Source organism: Vulpes lagopus, chromosome 1 (assembly GCF_018345385.1).
Source record: "Vulpes lagopus strain Blue_001 chromosome 1, ASM1834538v1, whole genome shotgun sequence".
In the NCBI taxonomy this organism is placed as follows: Eukaryota; Metazoa; Chordata; class Mammalia; order Carnivora; family Canidae; genus Vulpes; species Vulpes lagopus.
In genome coordinates this window covers 154067405-154082768 of record NC_054824.1, presented here as the reverse complement: position 1 = coordinate 154082768, position 15364 = coordinate 154067405, and the positions used below count along the sequence as shown (strand labels likewise).

Here is a 15364-nt window from a genome sequence, read left to right as displayed (position 1 = left end):
TAACAGTTAAAATTAGATTAATCTACTATGGATGAGCTCAATGAAGTAAAGATTATTCTTGTTGTCATTATTAGTGAATCACTGGCATTTCTGAATTCCTTTGGGAGACAGATATCTTCCTTGTTTAAACATGAGATAGAATCCTGAATCTAATCAATCATTTTATATAATAATATTTCCTATGTAAGGGAAACTTAGTGTTTGAAATCCATTATATTTTTCCAGAGTGAAGCGAAGGAAATGCAAAACAAGATAAATCACTTGATCTTTTCTGTCCCCCATTACTACTTACCATAGTCATGTGTGTACACCCAACCCACATAACAAGGTGACTGAATTTATTTTTAATGTCATCTTGGGCTGTGGAGAACAGTCTAGAGCACTCCAGGTAAGCCTCTGTTATGAAACAGGATTCCACTTCAGCTGCCTCTAGTCACGTAGATGTACCCAAACTTATGCTCTGACAGAAAAACAAACATTTGGTTATCTCCTTGTGCATACTTGGGGGAGAGGGGAAAAAAAAAGAAAAAAGAAAAGGATCTGACCTTTTGATATTCACTTTCTCCATCCTGTGTCTGGCCAGTGCACAAGTAAATAAAGGCTGGGAACTACAAGCCCACTGTGCCATTCTTCGTCATGAACTAAAATTCAGCCAACACCAGATATGAAACCAGAAACAAGCAGCATTACTACTCTACTGAGGCACATTGCCTTCTTCAGATCATGTTTTTCCAAAGAGCTACACCTGAATGTGACTTGCTGGGCTTCCAATAATCCATTTTTATGATTGTGGTTACAGTCTTTTCGGAAAAAGCCAGGAATGAGACCACTGTCTCTGGTGTGCAGCAAAATTCAGAAGCCAGAGCATTCAGAGTGTGGTGCAGAAGGAGCCTACTGAGCCACGGGCAGGCGAACCAGCAGGACATTTTAGATGTCACAAACCGTTTGCATTTACTAGTAGTTCAAGGAACTAGGAAAAAGTTGCACAGCAGATCTATTGTACTGTTACAGGGACAAATGACACAGAACACAACACAACCAAACCAAACCAAAACAAAAACGAAACTGTGAAACAGATGATGTGTGGGAGTAGCAAACTGCCCAACATAATAGACACACAGTCTCCTCCAGGATGGTATGTGCTTCACAGTCTCTACAAAACAAAACTAGTGATTCACATTGCCGTTTTGCCCTGTTCCCACTTCACGTGGCTCAGAGGTAGCCCTTCCTATTGAATGTGGCTATTATCTGTTTAGTGTTTGTCTTTCCCGGTGGACTGGGAACTGTTGGAGGGCAGGACAGTATCTTAGTCCTTTTTTTATATTCCTAGTGCCTGGCACACTGAAAACAATAATGTCTGCTGATTGTATATAAATCATAACCCTGACAAAACAGGGCTAAAGTTCTAAACTGATAGGCAGTTTGTTAACATACATTATCCGTGACATTTTTTTTTATATATTTAAACTGTTACAGGACCTTACTTTCAAATTCATATACGCCAAGTTATTCGTTTTCTCATGTACCCCCAACACACTTTAATGTACCTACCTACCCTATAGGCCAGCTACTGAGGGGGTTTACACAGATGGAAAAAATCTTTTCCTCTCCTTTAATGAGATTATTGAATCTGTGTCATGAGCCACAGCCTATATATTCAGAAGCCGCCCTAATAAATAGTTTTGGGTTTATTTGATAGTCTTGGCTGTCACTTGAAACAGAAAATCAGTTCAACACCACAGCAGTTAATATTGACTAAATGCCTCCAAACCTCAATTGGCCAATGTTTTAATCATATGGAGACAATCTGAATTTTACTGCCATCAAGAAACAACAGGAATATCTAATGCAGGAATTAGGAATGCATATCAATTTTCACAGTGCAGTTTAGTAATTATGAGAGTACACTTTCTTGTTGTCATTAAAGGGGCTTTCTGGTAGCCAAACTATTGTTCTGGTGTGTGGTGAGTCTAAAGACTCCACTGGCCTCTCTGCCTTTGATCTTTTGAGTTTCTGAAGTTGTGGGATTTTGCATGCTACACTGATAATCTGGGAAAATGTACAATCACTATAAAAGGAAATTTTCCTATTAGTCCAAGAATAATCGTTTATAGCAAAACCACCTGACAGAAACATGTGGGTGCATATCACCCTTATGAAGACCAAAGATATTTTTACAACTGAGGATTATTTTCTTCCCTTTGTACAAATCCATATGGTGCCTATTCAGACATCAGTCATCACCAGTGCTGTCTCATTCAACCCCAAGAATAGAGTTCACAATTTTTGCTCCAAATTTGGATAAAAAGAAGTTTTATGAAGAGTTAGTTGTTTCATATTCCACGGCCCAATTACTTGAGATCAATGGCATATAGACTCAGCTGGGGTAGAGCAGCAATCATGAATGAAAGTCATAGAGTGTGGCTTTCCTGTCTTGGGTACAGCCTGCTTGATCCATGCCCTACATCCTACCGCTTTCTCTCCTGGAGTAAAGCATCCTCCTGACTGTATAAGGGATAGTACTTCTCCCACAGTGAACAGTCTATCTCTTGTTGACCCTCATAACCACAGGTAGGGACTGCTGCACCTCATACATTCATTCATAAAAAGGAAAGGAGGGAGGTGCCACTGTTTACTGTGGTGATCTGTCCTAGGTGTGTGTCTGGTTCTGTGCATGTTTGGTTCCAGAAATAAAAGGAAAGAGGAGGGAGACAGACCACTGTGCCACCATAACCTGGCTAAAGAAGATCATAATATTTTCCTCCTGAGAATGACCTTCCTCTGACAAAAAGAGAAAAGAGTGGGAAAATTCTGGGTGGACTCTGACACCACTTCTCTTCTTTGGCTGCATTTGTTGGTTAAAGTAATTCTAAATGTGACCAAGTAAACCTGTCTGGCTAGGCCATTTGAACTAAAGAAGACACTAATTGTTGGGGATGTGGAAAAACCTGACTACATATATGACAACAATAAATCCATCCACCCCCCCAAACAGAGGGAAGGGAAAGTCATTGTTATTACTTCAGTAAGCCGGAATCTATCATGACACTTGGTGACCTGGGAAGGAGAACGCAAGTACTAGGAGAACATCTCCTAACACTTGATTTCATTTTCCATTTGTTCACCACTTGGTTTGAAGGCATTGTTGAACTTCTAAAAATGATTGTAACTATTTCAATGAACCTCAGCCTTGGGGAGTTCAAGCTCTGGAATTATCTACTATTGCAGAGAGCAGGAGAAAAGTTCATTCAAATTAAACAACAACAGACTACACTGCATTTATACAAAATCCTTCTACTGTCCCCAAAGCAAAATGATTTCTCCCCCACTCTGGCGCACACCCTGTAGGCTGCACCTTGGACCTTTGTGAAATCTCCTACAGCACTCTGTGTACTGTTGATTTAGGCTTAGCTTAATGGTAGAGGTCCACTGGGGAGCATGGTGTAGTAGAAAGAGGAATAGATGGAAGAACCTGGGAACTACTTCCAGTTCTACAAAATAAGTAGTTAGCAGTCTTACAGGGCACACAACTTTCTGGGCTATCAGTTCTTGTGTGTAAGATGATAAGATTTAATAAATTGTTTCTTTGTATCTCTAAAACTCAATGAGTTAGAAGACATTAATACATAACACAGGTCATAAGGTAGAGAAAACAGAAAGAAAATAATGCAAAGTGGCACACAGTGTGATTTGCCCCAGCCTTATTGGAGCATCAAAAATTCTTCATTGGAAGTAACATCTCACTCCTCCAATGCCCTTGTCACTTTGTCTCCATCTTTACAATTTTATCCAGTTCTTACCTGACGTTCTCATAACTGACATACAGCTCTTGTCTTCTCCATTAGCCGTAAGCTCCTTGAAAATATGATCCATCTATTCTACTATTTATAGATCTCTGGATCTATAAATATTTGTCAGAAGAATCAATGGTTCTGGTGGGAGTGTTTAATGCTTCTAGATAATTATTATATTTAAAAGATAAAATTAAGTCTCAAATGATTTATTTATCTCAGTTCATAAAACTGGATTTGAACCCCAGTTCTCAAGTATTCACAGTAATGTGCTGTTCTTTTATTAAAATTCACAGACGCTCATTCTGAAGACCTTTGTTTCTCTGCCCCCTTCCCCCTCTGCCAATCCACTAATATCAAAAGCCTGGTAAATAAACAAACAAATAATAACAAGAACTGCATTTTTTGTGCCTGGGCTGAAAGCATTATTTTATAAAATTCTTAAAACTATGCACATATAGATGAGGATCACTGCTTCTGAGTAGTAGTGCCACTCAGATAGGAATGAAGCCAGGATTATCTGACTCCAAAGTTCATGCCTTAAACAAGTAGTGCACACTTCCTCTGTGTTTGATTATCTACCCAACACAACCTACCTAGACTCTTATTTCTGTGAGTGTCTAGTATGAACCCTACATCACTGTGATGCAACAGAGCCAAAATTATTGAAGAAAAAGGCAATGTTTTAGAGCTTTGTTGTGGTGAAGAGGCAATGAATTTTATTTGGAGTTCATAAGCTATTCGATTACTTAGCCACTTAATGGCTGTGCGAAGTTAGGAAATTTACTGAAGCTTAATAAACTTCAGTTCTTTGTTGGTAAAATGTGGACAAGAGCACGTACCACAAGAAGTGTTTATAAAAACTCAACGACATATTGTGTGTTCAAATACCTAAAAATGCATAGTGTGTGCTCGATAAGTCCTTTCTCGTCCTCTCCCAACTCTGCCTTCCAGTGTAAGCACTGCCTTCTCAAAGTCCTAACAATGAAAGAATGAACTATACATTGGCAAGAACGTCTTGGCATCCTCTATTAATGAGAACTTCTCTCCTCTTCAGCTTAAATAAAGTGCTTTACCTCACTAGAGGTTACCAGAGCCCATCAAGGCCCTAGCCATCCTGAAAGGTATTTGCTATCAACACTTTCATTGAGTTGAGTAGAAGAGAAGTTGCTCATTTTGCCATGAACAAAATTCTTCCCTGATGTTTTTATTTCGGTACTCAGTAGTCCAGAACTATGTTCTTCATGAGCCCATACCATAATGATACTTTTATTGAGTAAAATCAGAGGTATTCTTTCTCATATTTTCTTCCTTAATTTATTTTTAAAATATAGGGCCACTGGTTCTGCAACAACAGTGACCTCTACAGGGGCATTCATTGATTCATTTGCCAACATGAACTATCTTGGACTAGAAACATCAAGATGAAAATGCATGACCCCTTAAATATCTCACAGTACCTCAGGGGAGAGAAGAAATGAAAAGACAATTACAATGCAGCCTAGAGCTATCTATGCCTAGGAACCCCACGTGGTGACCCACGTGGTGAGTCTCTGAGTCTTTATAAAGGGTACTAGCCAGACCTGATCAGCAACTGTGGCTCTCAGCCATCCAATTTACAAGTACTTACTGATATTTGAGTCTATGCTAGAAACAAACACAAAGATATGTGGCATGATATATGCCTTTGTAGGACTCTTCTTTCCTTACAGAAGCCAGTTGGCTCAAACCCTTGAAAATTTAAATTGAGGAAAGCAATGGACTTTTCTTTGCCTCTTGGTCTCAACCACGTAGCCTCAGTGTTAGGTGGTAGCATCAAGGTCCAACTCCATATCAGATGTATGACTCCCCTCAACTGAACCCAACCTCCGCACCACCTCTTGCCAGCACGAGCTTCCTTGGCTCACAGTGTGGCCCATTCCATTTGGGGCAACTTAAGGTGAGAGACAATTTGCCATCTAATAAGCCAAATTTACCATCCTATAGAGAACGGTGTTCTACATTTTTTTTCCCATGGACTGCCTTTGAGTCTAGTGAATTTCCTTAGGATAATGTTCCTAATTTCAGAAATGTATACTTTTTTTAAGACGTAAAGAATGAGCACGGAGTGGCTGAGAGAGAAGAATAAAGAGAATATTAAGCAGGCTCCACGCTCAGTGCAGTCTGACATGAGCTCTGGGATCATAACCTGAGCCGAAATAGATGTTTAACCAACTGAACCACCCAGGCACTCTCAGAAATATATACTCTAAATAGGAAACTATGCATGTATGTGTGTGTATATATATGTATGTGCGTATATGTGTATAAGTATACAAATATGTATGTATATCAATATGTTTTAAAAACAAAAGACACAGATTTATGTGGTCTTCTTTACAACATGTCTAGAAATAGGTATAACTATCATAATTTTGAACTAGTGATAGGTGTAAGTGATATTTTGAAACATCTGTATCAACTCTGATATGAAAATAGCCCTGATTTCTATTGGTGACAAGGCGACAGTTCTACTAATACTACTGTGGTGTGTTACTCACATTCATAACTAAAGGGAATGGGAAATTTCAGTTACAGGGTAGTAGAACCAAAGAGGTAATTTTTTCCCACCCAAATGCATAGACTTCCTTGAATTGTCACAAACTACCTCAAGGTAAAGAATTCTTTCACAGAGATTCTTAAAAATTTGCTCTTTGCAACCACATACAGCAAATCAGTCTTAACTCTCCTGCTTCTCCTGAATTAAGCCATCCAATTAAAAAACTGACTTTGTTTCCAGAATCTTTGGTAATCTTTGGTAACACTTTCTCTGCATTGAGCTAGAGTTTGTTAATTTCCAAATTAAAGCACAAAACCCAGAAAGTAAGCAAACATTCCAGTATGTTATGACCAGCCCACATAACCCCAGAGGAATAAAGGATAAACTTGAAGGAACACCTTGGCACCCTCTCATGATGAAGTTGTCTCTTGGGGAGAAAAATGTCAAAATGGCTGATTAACTATTTTATAGTCAAAGCAGTAAGTTGTTTAAAAAGAGGATTGACTTTTAGTGACAGTTTGATTTTCTTACTGAAATGATCATTGTAAACACAAGTATGTAACACAAGGGATTAGTAACACAAAACTAAAAGAAAAAGAAAAGGTTTTTTTTCCCAAGATGAATGACTGAGTTTGTCATTTGTTTAGCTTATGCTGGATGTGTGTATTTAAAGCTTTTTGAAGACTGCGCCTTTCAGCAGATAAGCAGGAGTCTCTGATCCTAGCTGTAAATTAGATGTAGCTGGAGCTCAATAGTGCTACGATTAATTAAGCACCAATTCTGTGCTGGGAAGCAAAAAGATGAATAAGAAATGGCTTCCGTCCTCAAGGGAATTTAAAATTTAGTAACAGACATAGACATATGACAAAAATAATTATACAAGGAAAACTAAAACCACACTATATCAGAGGGGGAGGAATATCCAAAATGATATAAAGAAAAGAGTTGTGCTATTATAATCAGTAGACTTAAACTGTCAAATGGTTTTGTTGACAAGACAAAATAATACTATAGATTCTCAAAGCATTCATACTCAGCAAACACCACTATAATTGCTAGGGCATTCCCTGTCTTTCCCACTTATTTGAGCTCTTCGTGATTATCCCCTAGAATCTTGCACAGCACCTTGCACATGGTATCTTCTCCATACCTACTATAAATAAGTGAATGAAAGTGCAACATACAATGGGAGAGGTGGAGGAGGGGGTGGAAACCCAGTTCTGCAATTTGCTTGGCTGTGTTAATTTTTGAAAGCTCTTGAGCTCTCTAAGCCTTGGTTATCTCACCTGTAAAATGGGAATAATAATAAGAATCCTAGGCTCTTGTTAAAGATTTAGATGATACCTATTAAATATTTAACAAATGGTCATCCCTCAAGGAATGTCGGCTGTTGTCCCAGAAGGAAACACGCAGAACTGATGTTTAGGGATGGAATCAAATACAATGATCCACTTCCGCTTTTTCTTTTGAAAGAGTAAACTCAAGAGACTGTAGGCTCTACCTCTTCCTAAGGCCACATGTCCAGTATGAAAAACAGGAACAGGTGCAAACCTTGTCTCCTGAGTTTCCTAGCTTAATAACTTTTATGAATAACTAGATAACCCTTTTCTAGGTCAAAGAGGTCTTAATACCTTTTGGGCCTCTGAAACACAGTGATACTATTGTCAGCAATTGTCTGTTTTCTCCAAAGTTTACATTCTCTGAATTCACAGAAGTGAGATATCTTAAGTACTTTTTCCATATTATTTGTCAAGTTAAAGTCTTGGATATATATATATATATATATATATATATATATATATATATATATATTACATTTACTACATTTACTACGTTTACTGAAATGTAAACATTTACTACACATTTCTGTATTGCTACACATTTCTGTATTGCTCCATATATTTAATGAAGAACAGTGAGGAGTGTTCTCTGAAGGCCAGGGGATATGGCCCTGAGACATAAATATATCCTCAGCAAAGAGGTTAAAATGGATACCAATCTATGTTCTCTCTCAAGTAGTAGGCTTGAGGGTATTTTTCATCTGTTTATACTCATTTTTCATCTCTTCAAATGAAACACTCCTATGTCAATAGACTTAAATCAAGCAATAGTCAATAAGACTATTTCCATATACACAATTGTAATCACTTAGTAACCAGTTGGTACTATATAGGAAGATGTTTGCTTGTTGTGTTTACATGTGTGAGTAACTGGTTTATCTAGGGATTAAATGCAACAATTCATGTAAAGGTTCATGCTAGAGATAATAACCAGACTATTTTGTTACTATTTCTGTTGTTTCTACTATACAAAGAAGCAGCTCAGTAGCTAGCCATCTGTTGAATGAATGCTTGCATAAATGGTTATGTTCTTAGCTATCAAATGTTATAGTTATAACCAATTGCTTTAATTAATAAAACTTGCAAGAGATAAATCCTTGGGGTGGTGGTAAAGATTAAATTACATATTATGCAGGAATGTGTCTAGTATAATCTGGCATGTGTTCAGCATTGATGTTAGATCAATGTTAGATCAATCTTATTTTGAAAATGATCAATAAGGGGAAAATTAAAGATAGCTTGAAAATTTGATGAAATTTAGATTCCTAGAAAAAGCAGTTGGCAATGAAATCTCATTATAGAGCTGCTGGGTTTTTATTAACTGTAAGTAAAATATCAACACATCTATCAACTTTCCCAAAACACTGCTACTACAATTAGAAAATATAATGCATTATCCAGAGTATGTATTGTAATTGCATAAAAGCAGAGTGAGGTGGCAAGTTTCCCATAGGTGATAAGATTAGCTTCCTCCAGCTTTTAGAGTCACAGCTGTAGAACCAGGTGGAATAATTTTTAATGCAGATGGTATTTGTACTAGACAAAGTCAACTCAGCTTAGCATTTCACATGAGTTAGTCAAGTGTTCCCTTGCTCACTGTGTTCTTTTTCCGCCCCCCTCCCGCTGTTTAAATAAATTACAGGAGAGGAGAATTTTAGCTTGGAACTGCTACTAATCCATAACATGAAAGTCGTGTTTGTGAATATTCCTGCTCCTGGCACCATATCCTTCAAAAGCTCTCTTTGGGGAGAAGTTTTTCATTAAGTCATGTATTTCCTTTGTCTCTAATTCCCTTGCATTCGTAATTCAGAGATGTTTTCTTAGTGTAACATACTCTCAGGTATGTCTTCTCCTGAGGGTTACTATATCTGCGAGCATACTATGATCTTACTTACCCTGCTTTGCCTCTCAAACAGGTAAGTGCCTTCAAAGAGATTTACCCTTCAGCCATGGGATTCCTTTATTGCAAAGTAATCTAGAAAAAAGAGATGGAATCCAGAGTTTCTCTGACTGAAAGGAGATGGGATGTGACATCAAAAACTGAGAAGCAGCAGTGGACCTTCTCAGCCTCTAGGATTTATCTCTCCTTCCCTTGTTGCTGACACCTCACTATTACAACATTGTGTTTGGTTCCCCCTTCATCCAAGCTTCTGCACTATTGGGGCACCATGTAATTCCATACAGTACATGGGTGTGTTAGAGGTTAACATGGTTGAGAATGGGGGAGACACAGAGTGACCTCCCTTTCTTCCCAGACACCAGGAAATCTTTACTTTGTCCTTGAAAAAACTTTTTGCTTTGATTCAAGGACACCATACCTCCCAGCAGAATACAGTGGCACCAGAAAGAAGCAGTGTCCTGCGTACAGGCCAAGCCCCTGATGGGCAGTCCCAGGATTCCCTACCCCTTCCTGACACAGAGGTCACAGCTTCCCTCAACCTTGCCTGCCCACCCCCACCCCAGTGTCCCTTCTCCCTCCTCTGCTCTCAGGAAGAACCTCAGCTTTGCACCAAGAAAACTTTTTCCTGGGCCTCCCAGACTTTGTTTTAAAGCCCCCTCTGAGCTGTATCCCCTAGCCTTCATATTTAGCAGCAAGTTGTGTGGCATTTGACCCAAAGATGGTGAAGAGATAAAGGTGTTCCTAAAGCTAAAATCACCAACCTAGCTAAATTAAGATGAAGCATACAGGAATTATCACTGCCAGCCACAGGTTGCCCACTTTGAGTGATTGTTTCTCTCTTCTATGCACATTTATAGTTTGGCCCCAGAATATGGCTGATCATGAAAGTAACAACAGTGCGAGGCTTATTAGCCATGAATTTTTAAAAAGCCAGACTAGGTGTAGTAGGGACTAGTCTGACCATCTCTGAGATTCTAAGAGATAGATGCATAATTCTTGTTATTCTACCACATGTCTTAGACTCTGAAAAAACACTTAAAGAAGCTATTCCAGCTCTCCTGTTTTGAAACCAAATTTGCTAGGATTCTAGAGACACATTTGACTATCACTGTACAAAATGTATTCTTGTGGCCCTGAACCTACCTTTGAGACATGTTTAAAACAAAGGCTAGGTTTATGGATAAAGTAGCTCATAAGAATTTCCCCCTGGGGCAGCCCGGGTGGCTCAGCGGTTTAGCGCACCTTCAGCCCAGGGCGTGATCCTGGAGACCCGGGATCGAGTCCCACATCTGGCTCTAGTGCGTGGAGCCTGCTTCTCCTTCTGCCTGTGTCTCTGTCTCTCTCTGTCTCTCATAAATAAATAAAATCTTAAAAAAAAAAAAAAAAGAATTTCCCCTTGGAGCACCAACTCAAGAAACCCTATTTTCTCTCTTCTCTTTTTCTCTGTATTCTACTTCCCTTTCTCTCATCCATCTCCTAGCAGAGTAAAGATAAAGATCACTTGGATAACTTCAAAGAATGAAGCTAATTCAAAGAAAGAGAAGTTGAGTTCTCTCTTAAATATGCTGCTTTTCTTATTTTGCCAGGCGGCACCAATTCTGGAAGCAAAAGTAGAAAAAAGTCTTCTGAATGGTGTATCCCCCTTCTTTTTTTAATAAGATTTTATTTATTTATTCATGAGAGACACACACACACAGAGAAACAGAGACTAGGCAGAGGGAGAAGCAGGCTCCACACGGAGAGCCCGATGTGGGACTCAATCCCCAGGACTCTAGCATCAGCCCTGAGCTGGAAGGCAGCTGCTTAACCGCTGAGCCACCCAGGCGTCCCAGTATATCCCTTATTAAGTAAGGCTCTAGACTCTACTTTTCAAAGGGAAGAAGGTATATACAGTTAGGCAGACTGGTTTAGCTATTCTGGAGATTGGAGTCTCCCCCTGGTCAAGAGAAGACATCACTTTTCACAGTTTGCATGCTGCCCTCTCCTGGCCTATGTGTCTGGGAATGTTACCAGCACATCAAATGTATTTATTTTCTTTTTTTAAAAAAATTTTTTTTTTAATTTTTTTTTTTTTTTTTTTTTTTTTTTTTTTTTATGATAGTGAGAGAGAGAGAGAGAGAGAGAGAGAGAGAGACAGGCGGAGGGAGAAGCAGGCTCCATGCACCGGGAGCCTGATGTGGGATTCGATCCCGGGTCTCCAGGATCGCGCCCTGGGCCAAAGGCATGCGCCAAACCGCTGCGCCACCCAGGGATCCCCAAATGTATTTATTTTCATCCCACACCTGGGTGCAAGGTGTGTGTGCATACATGAGAATTTGTTTAAAGTATTTAGGAAATCTCACTAAGAGTTTATATTTGAAGCTTATTTGAGGAAACAAACTCACTATTCCCTTTACTCTTGGATTCATATTTATACCATCTCCCCTCATACCTTAGTGCCTTGACCCTCTCCCTATTCATCCTCTTACTCCCACGTGGCTCTGGGACTCTACACTGCAAATCAGTGTTCCACATGAGCTGGGTCCTATAGATGAGCTGGCCAATCACAGGCACATTCCCAATTAGAAGGTGTGGCCATGGGAAATATCTGTATTTAGATTAGTGGTTTGAAGACCAAACTTTAGCCTGACTTGTGATCAAAATTAATTCTACACATTATTAGGTCAGCATGTCTGATTTTTATAAGAGGGAACTCTGTGGTAGGAACAGAAACAGCTAAGCAAACACAGAAGTAGACGGCACCAGAGGCCAAGTCCATAATTGTATACCTTCCCCTTCAAAACAATTTGTGTTATTTGCTGGTTCTTTGTGTAACTTGTTTTTAAACCCAACACTTGGCACGTTTGTTTGCAATAATTCATCACTTTCTCCTAAATACTTAAAGGACCCTGATACTGAGAAAATGCTTGCAACCTCGCATGATTGCTGTAGCAACGCTGGCGTAACGTGGCTGGTCTAATCTGTTGTGTGCCTGTGCCTCTGCAGACTCTAAGTGTTTGTCCTTGACCTAGGCCGGCCAGCCCTTTTCATATCAATAAGAACTCGGTGCCCAGACTGGGAACCTAATTCCATTCCTTTGCTTTAGAGGAAGAGATCTAAGGAAGAGGTGTTTACTTTAAAGAGATTTAAAGGCATGTATCTTGTTTAAATTTTACCAAACTTATAACTGGCGGGTATCTAAAGCTCTAGCTGGCTATACTAAAATGCACAGGGAATGAACTTTTCATTACTTCTCTCAGTGAAGAATGATAGCACAAAACAATGAGTAATCAAAGCATTGTTTACATTTATCTTCCAAACGCCATCAGCGTCTCTTAGTCCAGATAAAGTGTGTTTATATATTCAGCCTCACATTTACTTTGTCACTACCGACGTGCCCCAAATTGCTTTAGAGTTTGAATGGCAAGGGGAAAATGAGTCTCAATTTATTTCAGTTATTATATTTATAGATTAAAAAATGTTTATAGTAATGCAAAACTGCCCTTTTAACTGGAAGTAGAATTTCGTTGGGTCAGTTAAATAGTATTTATTTAAATAGGTAAATTCTTGACAACTAGTTTCCTTTGTGATGTAAAAAGAGAAAAATATTCATCTATAAAATCAGAATGTTCTCTCCTAAATAAAACATTCACTTGCCATGTGTATTCCTTGACATGATTTCAAAAATACCTGCTAAATCATTCAAACTCGGCACTGGACAAAAATATGAGCAGTTTTCATGACTCCATGGTAGAGCTAAGCATGCAGTTTCCTTAATGACAAAAGAGCATGTTAATTTGATAAAAACCAGGTCAGTGTAAATTCCCCATTGAGATATGTAAAGCAAATACCTTTCTTATAACTTCCTTATCTACCTTGGGCAGGCACATGTCTTGGATAAGGAGTGCCCTAAAAAACAGGCATGACAGAGTGGGGAACTGATTGTGAATTACCAATGGATGGTTTGAATATGTTCCACCAAGAATCCACTGGGAAAAGTGCTAATAAGGTAACCTATTCTATTGGTCCTGCACCTGCTGTAGTGCCATTCTCCTGTGGAACTAGAGTCCCAATCTGTGTCTGTTCTGAACTGCAGGAAAAGCTCTTTATCCAGGGATTCAGAGCAGCTATATAGTAGTTATTTGAGGATCGCCCAAAGCAAGACTAATCTTTTAACTCAGCCTTCATTCAATCCCCACTGGCTTTTTCCAAGGCAAAGACTGAACCCATTAAGCAATGTTAATTTAATCACAAGTAATCAACGGGGGAAAAAAAGTTATATAATCATCTTCAAAATTTGAAATCAAACCCTGTAAAAATCCCAAGACACAGAATTTTTTTTTTTTTTACAAAATTCATGTCTCAAAATAAAATGAATAAAGAAAGGAAAAGAAATGCTCAGATGCCTGCCGATTTTAGTACCAAATTAAATCAAACCAAAAATGGGCATTTCCTTACAAGTATCACATTTATGACACAATTCCAATTGGTGACTCTTTAATGCAATAATACATGAGGTCTTGGAACTCATCCTGCCTGAGGGTGCAGAACAGAATTGCATATTCAACTGGTAAGACAATGTAGAGATAAACCAGGTACACAAGAAGAGCCACTGACCATTCCATTGAGAAATCTTTCTCCTTCGTCTCTTTATCTTGAACCACAGCGAAGCAGTACAGTGTTATTTCAACTCATGAGTTTAGTCCACATTGGCCACAGGCTTTAGAGATGAAAACCACGCTCAAGTCCTCTCTGGTTCCCAACTCCTTCAAGGGAGGGTATTAACCTGATGGGGAGGTGGGAACGTCCAAACCTGCTTTCTAACCATCAGATGCTGTTGGAGTTGCTACAGGTCACAACTATAACGGGGAGGGGGGGGGGTCACCAAGATACACAAGTGGGCAGCATGACAACATGCAGATGCTGATGTGGTTTTAAAGAAAGAGATGACGGTCAAGTTTGAAGGTCTTTGCTTTACACCCACAGAGAATTCAATAGGTGGACAAACCCTGCAGCCCCCAAACACACGGTAACGGCAACGGCTTTGGTCATCTAGGGGGCATCGGGAGAGACCCTCGGTGCTTTCTACTCTGGCCAGCGGGAGGGGGGGGACAACCATGTCAATTACTTTCAAGTGCCTTGCGAAGGTAGAAATCAGAAACCGTGTCTGTGCCGCGTCGGTGGTGACAAGCCGCGTACCTGCAATGACGTGATGGAAGCCGCCTCCTCGCGTCCCGCTCCTCCGCGCTCTACAGTCCCCTGCGCGCGGTGCGCCGGCTCTCGCTCTGCCGCCTTCGGGGGCCCGCGGCCGGGGCGGCGCGGACGCGCATGCGGAGGCGCGCGGGCCGGGGCCGGGGCCGGGGCCGGGGCCGGGGCCGGGGCCGGGGCCGGGGCCGGGGCCGGGGCGGGGGCCGGGGGCCGGGGGCCGGGCTGGGGCTGGGGCTGGGGGCGGCGGGGCGCCGGCTCCGCGGCGCGCGCTGGGCTGCGGCTCGCAGATGTGCACCGGCCCGGGCTCAGCTCTGACTCGGCGCGGCGCTGCACCGGGATATCATCGCGGTCTGGGATTCCTATTGGCTCTGCGCGCCAAACAAATCACACCAGCCACCCCCCCCCCTCTCGGTTTCACTCAGCGCTTGTTTCTCATCTAACCCACAAACATTGCAGCCACACACACTTCACTCACTTGCAATGTTTCTCTTTTTCTCCTTCCAGTCTGGATTTACAACCCTGTGGTCAGCTGTTAACATTTTTTTTAGCAGGCTTCCAATCCAAACCTTCTTGTTTATGTAGAGAAATTCTCCATCCCTAAACCCGC

At 40.5% G+C, this 15364-nt stretch overlaps 1 protein-coding gene across 2 annotated transcripts in view; it reads right to left on the bottom strand.

The window, feature by feature from the left end:
* GREM2 (gremlin 2, DAN family BMP antagonist) overlaps positions 1 to 14862 on the bottom strand; it is a 109622-nt gene extending 94760 nt beyond the window's left edge. Inside the window, exons 1-2 of one of the 2 annotated variants that reach the window (XM_041753394.1) lie at positions 14749 to 14854; positions 9566 to 9645 (exon numbers count right to left, since the gene is read on the bottom strand). The gene's annotated coding sequence lies outside the window, so the exon portion shown is untranslated. Of the gene's footprint in view, positions 1 to 9565; positions 9646 to 14748 lie in introns of both variants that reach the window. The other variant, XM_041753383.1, reaches the window with a different exon arrangement.
* Between the last annotated feature and the right edge of the window lie 502 nt (positions 14863 to 15364).